The sequence below is a fragment of the Triticum dicoccoides genome, chromosome 3A, assembly GCF_002162155.2.
Source record: "Triticum dicoccoides isolate Atlit2015 ecotype Zavitan chromosome 3A, WEW_v2.0, whole genome shotgun sequence".
NCBI lineage: Eukaryota > Viridiplantae > Streptophyta > Magnoliopsida > Poales > Poaceae > Triticum > Triticum dicoccoides.
Genome location: NC_041384.1, coordinates 722,972,149 through 722,983,645, shown reverse-complemented (window position 1 = coordinate 722,983,645; position 11,497 = coordinate 722,972,149).

Genomic DNA, 11,497 nt, shown 5'->3' with positions numbered 1-11,497 from the left:
TTGCACGTGTAACTTCATCTATAGCTTCACCTAATGGTGGGGACAATATTTCAAGGAAGTAAAATAAGTGCTTAACTTTTTAGAGCAATATCACATCACCGAGTGCAAATTCCTCAGGTTATTAAAGGGCATTATGTTCTAAACACATATCACTTTTCTTTCTTCCCCATGAAGAGAAAAGAAAAGGCGATCTTGCCAGACGCCAGGTCCTTATGCCACCGTCTTCTGGCGGCTTCACTCCGCCGACGACCTTTGTTGTCGGTGATGAGGGAGGTCGCCGGATCACATGTGTGTGGATCATGTAGCTTTATGTTTTGGCCCTAGTAGCTTAGGTTTTTTGTTCGTTCATTGTCTTGGCTTCGTCGACCATGATGACAGCGACGAATAAAGAAGCTTCGTATCCTTCCCCGATGAGACAATCTATCCAATGGTTGGGGATGGATTTCAAAACCAGTATGCTCAAGTAAGGATGGTGTGACGGCGGCGGCATCCTCGTGGTGGACTTGTGTCCTCGGGCTTTGCCGTTGCAATGGTGTTTTCTTTAGGGCCGACGTAGAGCTTGGGACGTAGTCCAAGAGCGGATGCAGATTGTGGTCTATATTGTCGTCATCTAGAAGATGGCGGATCGTGTGTTGGGTTTGTGGTTCGTGGCTGGCAGGTATGGTTCCTCCTCTGACGTCTTAGTCTTGTGGTGGTGTCAGATCTGGAGTTCGATGGCGTGTCCGGTGTGTTGCCCATGTCTAATTCGTTCAACGCTAATGACTTCGCCTTTCATGAGCCTCCTTGGAGGTCCGTAAAGCTGTATATCAGCGATGATGCTGTGTCGAGTTCGGGTGTGGAGGTGATTCGTAGTTATTTTTTTAGTCGACTAAGTTTTAACTGTTAGAGTTGTGTCGAATATTGTGTACAAGGTAGGTTACAGTTGGACTTGTAGTTGTATTGTGTTTAGATAGGATATGGAGTCGTGTCCAAGTAGGACACTTGTATCCTAGGCCTCTCATATATAGCGGGGGTAGACACACAATGTAACATATGCCAACATAATAGCACAGGCGCGCAAGGGGGAGCCGGTGGCGTGTGCCGGTGTCCGGGTGGCCGGTGTGTGGTATTGTGACGGTGTCACGGGGAGGAGTGCCCGTAGTCAAACCCTGGGGATGTAGCCATATCGGTGAACCTCGTTAACAAATCTCGGTGTCGTGCTCGTGTGATTGCTTGGTCCTTGGATGATTGACGGTATACCTCAGATTTATTCTAACAAGTGGTATTATGAGCAAGGTTACAAGGAAGCTGCAGATTGTTGATCTAAAGGAATAATCGAGTTTGAGATTCAGCCGGGTACGGCGTGGTTCTCAGCGAGATCGGGAAAAGCAAGATCAGAGACGCGTGTGCGTGTGGCAGTAGACGAGACGTGCGGCGGTCGATCAGCGGATCGACTAGGCGGGCGTACACCGGTTGAATCGTGCAGCAGCAGGCCGAGTCGGGGGTAGCCGGTCGATCGGCGGTGCGCGTGAGCCAGGCTGCATGGAGTGTGCTGCTGCTAGCGGTGCGTGGAGCGGGCTGGCTGGCCCAAGTGGAGTCGGCTGGTGCGTGCAGTTGTGTGGCTCAAGTGGAGGCAAAGGCCTGTTGTGCATGCGGCGCTGATGATGCTCCATACGAGATTTGTTTGGACCAAAAGTGGACCGAGTCCACGTATGACATGGCGAGAGGCAGCAGATCAATCAGAGGAAAAAAAAACGTCACGTTGTGCATACATTGGAATTAGCATCAGGTTTTGGCAAAGCAAGTTGCACTAGCGTCAGGAGTTGAGCCAAGGGAGTAGATCACCTGAAGGCCAAAAAAATTGGTGGATTGCTACTAGTGCATGGAGGCGTGACCACGCTGGGTTTTGCTCGTGTATTTTGGCATCGTGGGGATAGCTCAGGTATTTTTTTCACACAGTCAGTCATACGAAGAACCATGGCGCCAACGGATACTAGGTTTGAGGTGGAGAAGTTTACGGAACTGACCTTGGGTTATGACGGACACGGATGAAAAATTTGTTGGCACAACAGAGATGCTTGAAGGCATTGCAGGAAGTCAATTCAGCTAAGATGGAATTATCATGTGATGGATGAAAATTTGCGGAAGACGATTTAGGAGCCGCGAGCGTGTCGTTGTAGTCAGACAAGTTCGGCTGGGTTGGACTGATCAGTGTGACGGGATCGACGCAAGTCGGTTGGAATAGAAGACGATGGTGGGATCGGCGACAACGACGAAGGAGCGTGATGCTGATAGTGACCGACTTCTGGGGCGTGGAAACACGTGACGCAGGCCTGAGGGCTTGTGTGACTTCGACAAGACTATGGCGCGGGGTTGATTCAAGGTGATGTACACACGGAGCTTGAAGTCGACGGGGCGCAAGGGTGGACTGATCATCTACCATGGAGTCATGTTGAAGGTGGAGCTGGATTGAGGGGCTACGGTATAAGGATCCAGGGAATCGAAGCCTATTCAGCAAGGGGGAAAAACGAGTGACACGTAGTTCGGACTGGAGCCCAGTGGTCTGATGAAAGTGTGAAACTCGTCATCGGTCGGTGATGATCGGTGGTACTCTGCAGTGGGGGTTGAGTGGTGTGGGTTCGCGACCCTTGAGACTCGACTAGGACAGCGGAGGCTCGACGCGGTAATAGCGGCGAGGCGTGCGGTATGCACGGGACATGGAGACGAGCCAGGGCTCTGGTGGTCATACATGTGGTGAGACAACTGCAAATTTGACTCGGGATTACTACAAGCAATGGTGAAATTCCTTCAAGTTTCAGACAGACGGTCAAAAAAGGAGCGGTATGTTGAGTTCAGGTAACTCTTATGTGTGACAACTAATATGTGAGTTGTTCATTTTCACGCAAGTCAGTGATCAGTGTGTGATGCGTTGAGCAAAGCTCTGGAAGTTGGGAGCATACACTAGAGTAAAGAGGAACTTAATTTTGCTCGAGTGTTGACAGTGGTCAAGAAAATAAGGGACTACAAGTTGCAGGTGGAGTCATATGGAGTCTTTGGAGTAGCAGCGGTGCTCATGGAATAAGCTCAAGTCCGATGTACATGGAAGTTTGACACTTGGACGAACTCAAGGTGGTGGAGAATATTCGTCAAGGTGGAGTTTGTTAGAGTTGTGTCGAATATTATGCACATGATAGGTTACAGTTGGACTTGTAGTTGTATTGTGTTTAGATAGGATATGGAGTCGTGTCCAAGTAAAAACACTTGTATCCTATGTTGAAACTCCGTTCACAGGATTGATCACATCAAATCACGACAGAGACGCGCACATAATAACTTTTGCCAAAGACATGTGTCGTGCCTCTCTTTATCTTTATTTCTTTTTCTCCTTTCTTAGCCACGATGTTACAATCTTCACGCAGGTTTGTGCATATATATATGCAACTACCAACCGACTAGACAAGTCCTTTTCTTATACGTAGACAGCTAACACGGTTACCACATCCTAGCAATACACGGACTACTAATTTGACTACTACTAACTCAGTCGAAGCTAACTACTACTAGGACTAGTAGAAGGCTCGTGCGTTGCTACGGACTTTAAAAATAATAAGATACTATTCACGAAGCTAAAATAATATAGAACAATTTCATTTCAACTAATACACATCTTTTTTTATAATCAGTATAATAGCATTCCCTAACAGAAACCAACCAGTTCTCTCCACATCGTATCAAATATATTATTGACAAATAAAAAATGTTATTAAAACCAACCAGTGGTCGAATGGTTATGATATTGATGGTACCCATCCATGCAAGGACGGGGCCGCCTTCATAAAATGTCATAAAATGTCACATGTATAATGTATAGCCTCACGCCGCAGGCCTTGGCCCTGTCTCCGCCACTGCATCCATGTGTGAGTGTATGTGTGTTTCGGCAGTGTGCAGAGACTGTTATCTGTATTTCTTTAAATTTTTTCCAGACATAGAAGAATTTTAATTATCTCATCATTTTCTTAATTTAAATACAAACACATCACATAAATTTGGAATTCGTGCTGCTATTCTCATTCTCTAGCCGGACAATTTTCCATGGGAAGAACTAATGCATGCTTCCTAATATATATATATCAACGTTCCAACCTTCTAGACTGGAGACTGTCCAAAGAAAATAATTTTTTTTCTACCACCAACTTCTTCATATGGTAGAAAATGCCATCTTTTTTTTACAGAATTATGACATAAACTTTAAAACACATACAATGGTATTATTTTCATTTTTCATAATGCATTTGTATGTCAAGTCATACAAGTTTGATTGCACACTCGCGGACCATCCAATGAATTCTCTAAATTCAGTTAAAATCCAAGCATTACATGATTTCTTATTGTGCATCTTTCACCATGTAGTGACCCCTAAAAGAATCAAACAAATACCATGCCTATTTTGACATAAGCTCACATGCTATTTGACCCACCTAAACTGGCAACCTTCAGATACTCCGGACGATGTTCCATCATGGAAATCCATGTGTTGCCACAGAACAACACAATATCACTCAAGTTGTATTTATCATGCTTACCGTCCTTAACTGGTTCTATATTTTATTTCTGAATATGCACCTATTTCACACCCCCACCAGACAAACGTTGCTCTTCATTCTTCATTATTTATCTCAGCACACCCTTTGACATGATAAGTTACTTCTTACAATACTTTTCATTGTTTTTTCATGGATTGGCAACACTCATGTTTAGGTGTATCTTTCTCCATACAATCCGGATTTTGGACTAATGGGATATTCAAATAAATGATTACTGTGATTTGCCCAATTCGTTTACTATGCTCTCTTGTGATCCTCGCTGGCTTTACCTCAACTCATTGCCATCGTTTCTGATCAAATCACCTAGCAAAAGCAAACTAAGTTGTTAAGATAGAAACAAAAAAGGACAAAGTCTTTACTAAAATATAAATAGAATACAATTCAATCAGTACATGCTTTCTCACTTAACAAAATTTGAACCACAAAGAGATGTGAAAATATTTCAAGTGCATGATGGATGCTAACTTATTTGAATTACTTAATTTGAGGGCTGATATCAATGGACTAATTACTAATTAAACCTGCAAAACATATCGCACTAAAATGTATGTATAATATTTGATTTTACAAAAGAGGTATGGGAATATCTATAATCAATGTGTTTGCTAGCTAGACAGTTTCATTGCTTCAACCTAAACTAATGAAAAGGCACCGGCCTGGTCCTGGCTAGATTATTTAACATGTACTATCAACTGAGCTATGCTACTAAGGCATTGCCACTCAAAATTGAAAACAAAATATTATCATGAGTACTCAAGGCTCAGCATAGATGGAGATGGAGATCGGAGGAGGCACATATATAGGTGGTGGGTGATGATGTGGCCCAGTGGAAGAACGGCCATGTCGTCGCCAGAGCAGGAACACGCGGAGGCTCCCATCCTGTTGGGCGGTTCTGGAGAAGGATCCGACCTCGAGCATCTTCTCGCGGTGGCGGCGAACGGCTCCACGATGAGGTCCGCAATGAAGGTGGCGGCGGCTCCTCTCGTACCTCCGCGGCGGCGAACGGCTCGACGATGAGGTCCGCAATGAAGGTGGCGGCGGCTCCTCTCGTACCTCCACGGCGGCGAACGGCTCCTGGATGAGGTTTGGCGGCGGCTCCTCTCAGATGTCAGCGGCGGCGCTCTCGTACCTCGGCGGCGGGCGAGTGGCTCCACGATCGACCTAGCAAATAGATAGATCGAGGGCAGTCGCGTTGTATACCTAGTATATTTTTATATTCACAAAAGAAGTGTCCTTTTAGGCCGGTAGCTGAGTCAATCTTGACCCTTTAATAAACTTAGTTATATTCTTCATTTACACCCAGTTTAGTTAGAAGTACTGGCAAACAATACAGTATGCTATCGTCTGATAATATAGGGTAATGGATATGCTGAAATTGTAGATACGTGGGCTCCTAATGATTGAACTAATTTATTTATTTTTCCACACTACAAAGACAGGTGCTTGTAGAAATACCAAAGTATACGCCAAAAAAAATTTCTTTATGAAAACATTGGACAGCTATGCTGCAAGGTAGCAAGTAATCTCACGACAATTTCAGAAGCAAAACAAGGGAAAAGGATGTGCAAACCTCTTAAGGATTTGAGAAAGTTCATAACTCCTCAATCAAGTCAACCATCAATTTCACATAGCGCATAGGAATCAGCCGCCTCAGCAATCTCCTCCCCGTTGGATCTGGTACCAGCAAGGTCTTCGAGGCTAAAATAAACCATCGTCCATATGGGCAACTACAATGACTGAAAAATATGTGGTCATTAATATGGGCAGCAAGAAAGATATGGACAGAAGTGGAAGGCTAACTCTAAAACCAAACTTAAAATGGGAGCTAATTATTTATGTGCTCTAAATCCATATAAAAACTAATAATCATTCTCTGTCTGAAAAGAAGTAACTTCCATGAATGGGGGAGGGGGTCTGTACCTAAATGAAATCATTGCACACAACAGAGCAAAGCTGATATTGTTATAAAAAAGTACTTCTTGCTACAAGGACAAAACCAGGAAAGACCATGTGCAAAATAAACTTTCTCGTCAATCTAGCTGGGGGCCTGTTCATATGAAGAAGAGAAGGATCAGCAAAGGAAATAACATATCAAGAAAAGAAAACAAAAAAAAATTAGAATGTAAATATGTTTGCTCATCGATTACCTTCTACCTTTTTGATAAGCATAATTATATTTTAATTTGCTCCGTTGTTTTCTTATTTTTTACCAAACTGCCATATATGGTACACGAAGAAACATTTACCTGAAGGCATTAATATATATTCAGCTTTTTAGTCTTACTGAATACTCCTAAAGGAGTCAAGGACTTGCTTGCTACTGTATATTAATAGGAGTAGGTAAAATGCTAGTGTAGGTGAAAATATTATAAGGACACATACATTAAATGACAAAATCAAGCTTTCAAATGATGCTTATGTGGTATTGCAACGAACTCCGACATCCAAATGTACTGTAAAATAAAGCAATTTAACATCTGCTATGAGCGAGCACAAGTATCGATCAATTTTACAATTGCTGATTTAGATCCTAAGAGGCTATATTTCTTTGTTCAACTACTATAAATAAACTAAATAAGATGAGAGTGAGACTACATACATAAAGCTGAATGTGCAAGATCGACATCATCCCCTAAGTGTCTTCTCAACCGCTTCCTTCTGGATGTTTTGATTGTTCAATGGAAAACAAAATTCAAAAATACATGGTCAGATAATTGCAACCTCAGTTTATTTGTAGAAGAATGTTATTGAAAGAATTGCATCCAACCAAAAACAAACCTTAATTTGAGACATATAGTTTGATGCCTTACCTACAGTTGTAACCTTCTGAGCAAGTATGCCAATCTGCATGTTCGAACACAATTTTCTATTAGAGAGCAAGGAGAGGTTTATACATCAGAATCTTCTATGAGAAGCAAGCAGAGGTTATACATTATATAGAGGAGACTAATAGAGAGTACCAACTCGATATTTCTTGCTGGTCCATACTTCAATTGTCGGCATGAAAATGAAGCACTGCCACCGTTGCCGGCTCCTCCAAATGCCCATCGGTGTAGGCATGCTGGAGAACATACAGTATTGCACGAGTCAAACCGAAGAAGCAAAGAGCATAGGAAAATAGACAATTGAATACTGAAAGAAAGGAGAAGATAACCACCATATGCACAGTTCATTACATGAGTCAAATTACAATGGTTATATTCCAAGGCCATCTGACAGTCCCTATTTTACAAAGCTTGGCTTTGATGAACATACCAATCAACTACTCTTAACGTTCCACGTCACCTAAGCTAGCACTGATTGCAGAAAACTTACAATATTATTTAGAGGTGCTAGTTCAAACTATGACCAATTATTTGCATGGCTTATTATCAGCAGTTATGTTTTTACTGCCTTTAGTATTTTAATTAGGCTTCATTCAGAACTGTTGTTGCACATTAAGTATGAGAAGGTAACAACAGGCAAAATATCAATCTAGGCATTGGTCAAAGTTTCAGTTGAGAATTCACACATTATGTAAGAAGTATATGTGATGATAGATTTGAATCTGAAACGAGATCAGCATATGTATACCTTGTAAAAACATCGTCCGCCAAAGGGGCAAGTATCCCTTCTAAAGTCAAAGTACCTACAATCAGTCGACGTGAAAATAACATATGTGTGGCTTAGACAAATGTTTCATGAATCAACCTCTACTCTGAAGAACATACAAATGAAATTCTCTCTGGAGTACTATTAACCTAACGATCATATAGTGAGATGCATGCAACCATCAGATTTATTGTTACTGACCTAAGAATTTATGTATTTCCGTCTCAAAAAGTAAAAATCCAGTCCTGAATCCGCCCGCCGCCCACTCATCTATGACAAAACCTCTTCCCCTGCTGCTCCTTGATGGTGCACCTCCTCTCCTGCTGCTCCTCGATGCTGCAACTCCTCCTCTGCTGCTCCTCGATGGTGCACCTCCATCCCTGCTGCTCCTGGATGGTGCACCTCCATCCCTGCTGCTCCTCGATGGTGCACCTCCACCCACGACGGAGGAACCAGCGGCCCTTGCTCCATGACACCGGACCAACCAGTAATAATGGATATGGGTTTTGGTGACCTCTGACCTGAACTGCTGCGGCTCAAAAAAATCAACAAAACAAGATTAGCACGTTGGAAAGAAAATCAAAGAAGAAGTCACACGCATCAGTACATACAGCCAGCGTAGTACAAGTAGCAAGCGCAGCTAGCAAGCCGGCCACCGTACGCGCAATTTGCAAGCAGTCAGCGCAGCACCCGCGCACGGGGCGCACAACATGCGCACCTGCCGTGGAGAAGCAGGGCCGGCGCAGCACGCGCAGCACCTGCGGACGGGGCGAACAACACGCGCACCGGCCGGAGAAAAGCAGGGCCAGCGCCGCCATCCACACGCCGCGACGCCCTAGCACGGCGCCACGAAGGACGGTTGTGCCACGAAGGACGTTTTCCTTCTCCGCCCCTGCACGGCGCCACCGCTGCCCCTGCTTCTCCACCCACGCCGTGACGCCCCAGCCGCTCCACCCACTCAGCGACACACCCGCCTCGCTCCGCTCCTCATTGCCTGCAGCACAACTCGGCGGCTAGGGTTAGCCACAGGGGCGCGTGCAAGGACTTAACGACGAGGAGGTGCTCGAGGGTCGATGGGGGAGACAAGGCGGAGGCACGCCGGTGGCGGCCGACGCAAGAGGTGGGGCTGGTCGAGGAGATCCTGAGCGGCGGCGGCTTAGATGTGCGAGGGCGGCAGCGAAGGGATGGAGGGCGGCGGCGAACGAGGGCAGTGAGTCGTGCGTGCGAGTGGAGGCCAGGAGAGTCGTGCGTGCGTTTGGTTAGGGTTTTTTTCGCTGGTTAATGTTCGTAGGTTTTATTTCGTTGGTTAATTTTCGCTTGTAGATGGGTGCGATGGGAGGTGCGGCCCTGGACTGCAGGGGCATCGCGACATGGTTTTTCTGGTTTTTAGCGGGTGAGCGGGAGGTGGGAGCAAGTACCAAAAAAGTACTAAAAAAGACCATATTAGGTGGGACGAAAATAAAAGCCGGAACGCGGACTACCAACTGAGACATTAGGAGTAGAGACTCTACACAGGACATGTACTGCTACAACGCAAACCTAGACAAGATTATCTAACATTCTCTCCTTAATCTTGATTCTTTGTCTTTGTGCTTCTCCGGTCTTGGCTCGTTGATGATTCACCCTTTATCGACTCATCCGCTCGCACGACGACAAGTCAAATTGCCGGCTAGATTGTTGTTGTCAACATTCTCTCCCCAATCTTGACTTGGCGAATTTGCGGACCACTTCAAATATGTTTTGGACTACCCAACCTCACTAGTAACCTGTGGAATACACCACCCGGTGGACTACACTATCCACCCTAGCGAGATACATGTTGACTCCTTGTGGATCTCACCACCCTGTGCACTACACCATGCACTCCAGCCTCATGTAGAGACATGGCCTCATTGAAGAGACTCACCTTCACTGTTTTACCGCCCCCACATACTTGAACTTGATCCTCTCATCGAGACACATAGACGACCTGGGCTTCATCTTCAACGCCTCCTCACAGAGACGAGCACTTGGACATGACGACGCAGACACGACGACGACAACTGACCGACTGTGACGACAACCAGTCGCGCAAACTCGCACGACTCCTTGACTCTTAACTCCCGGATGATGATCTTGACGACTTTCCGGCACCGCATCACCGCACCACCGCTCCTGTCAACGATCTCCATCCGCCGCCTTGCCAACGACATCCCGCCGTCTTCCTCCATGTCGCTCCGCCGAAAGACAATCTCCCGATCCTCATCGCTGCAGCACCCAGCGACCATATCACCCGCCCGGAGGCGCTAGTCGGGTCGCTACCCCGGGGCAAGCGTGGCTTCAAATCCTAAACCTTGCTCTAGATACCAATTGTTGGAATTTTGCCCACAGGATTGATCACATCAAATCACGACAAAAACGCGCACACAATAACTTTTGCCAAAAACACGTGTCGTGCCTCTCTTTCTCTTTATTTCCTTTTCTCCTTTCTTAGCCACGATGTTACAATCTTCATGCAGGTTTGTGCATATATATATGCAACTACCAACCGACTAGACAAAGTCCTTTTCCTATACGTAGACAGCTAACACGAGTATTTGACAAAAAACTACCACATTAGGGGTATCCGTCCCACTGAACTACCACATTCGAAAAAGTGACTAATAACTACCGAAAATTTCTAATTTTGTGACTAAAAACTACCACTTTTGAATAATGGCCACTTTAGAGATTTTAAACGTGTTTATGACATATGGGACCCACCCGTCAGGGCTGACGTGGTGGCAAAGTCAACTCCATTTATTCTGACCATGAAGTTGACCGTTATGACAGGCGGGACCCACACGTCAGCATCAACCTCGTCCTCCTCTCTCTATTTGGCATTTCAACAAACACCTCTTGTGCATGGTTGGGAAGCAGGGGAGCTCCAGCGGCCTGCTCGCTGTACACCATGTCGGACTTTAGCACGAGCTCTGGGTGCACCAGCTCCGGGTCGGGCTTGGCCTCGCACTGCACGGCGGCAGTGGCGGCGGCCTTCATGGCGACGTCGATGTCGGGAGCTACTGCTCGATGGTGATGCGAGCACGGGCAGTAGGGAGCAGCGGTGGTGGAGGAGCTCCGGCGTTTGCCCAGTGCGCCGGACGGGGAAGACGATCTCCACGTCCATCTCCTTGGGCCAAGCCGAGCACTCGAAGTTGAGCGCAAAGTCAGGGCACACGGGATTGGAGACCTCAACGTGGACGCTGATGTGCATCCTGGCCGGTGGCCCGCCATCTTCCGCGGCCGCGCCCGAGCGGGTGGGCGCCACGGGACCGTCGACCATCGAGGCATCCACCCTGACCCGG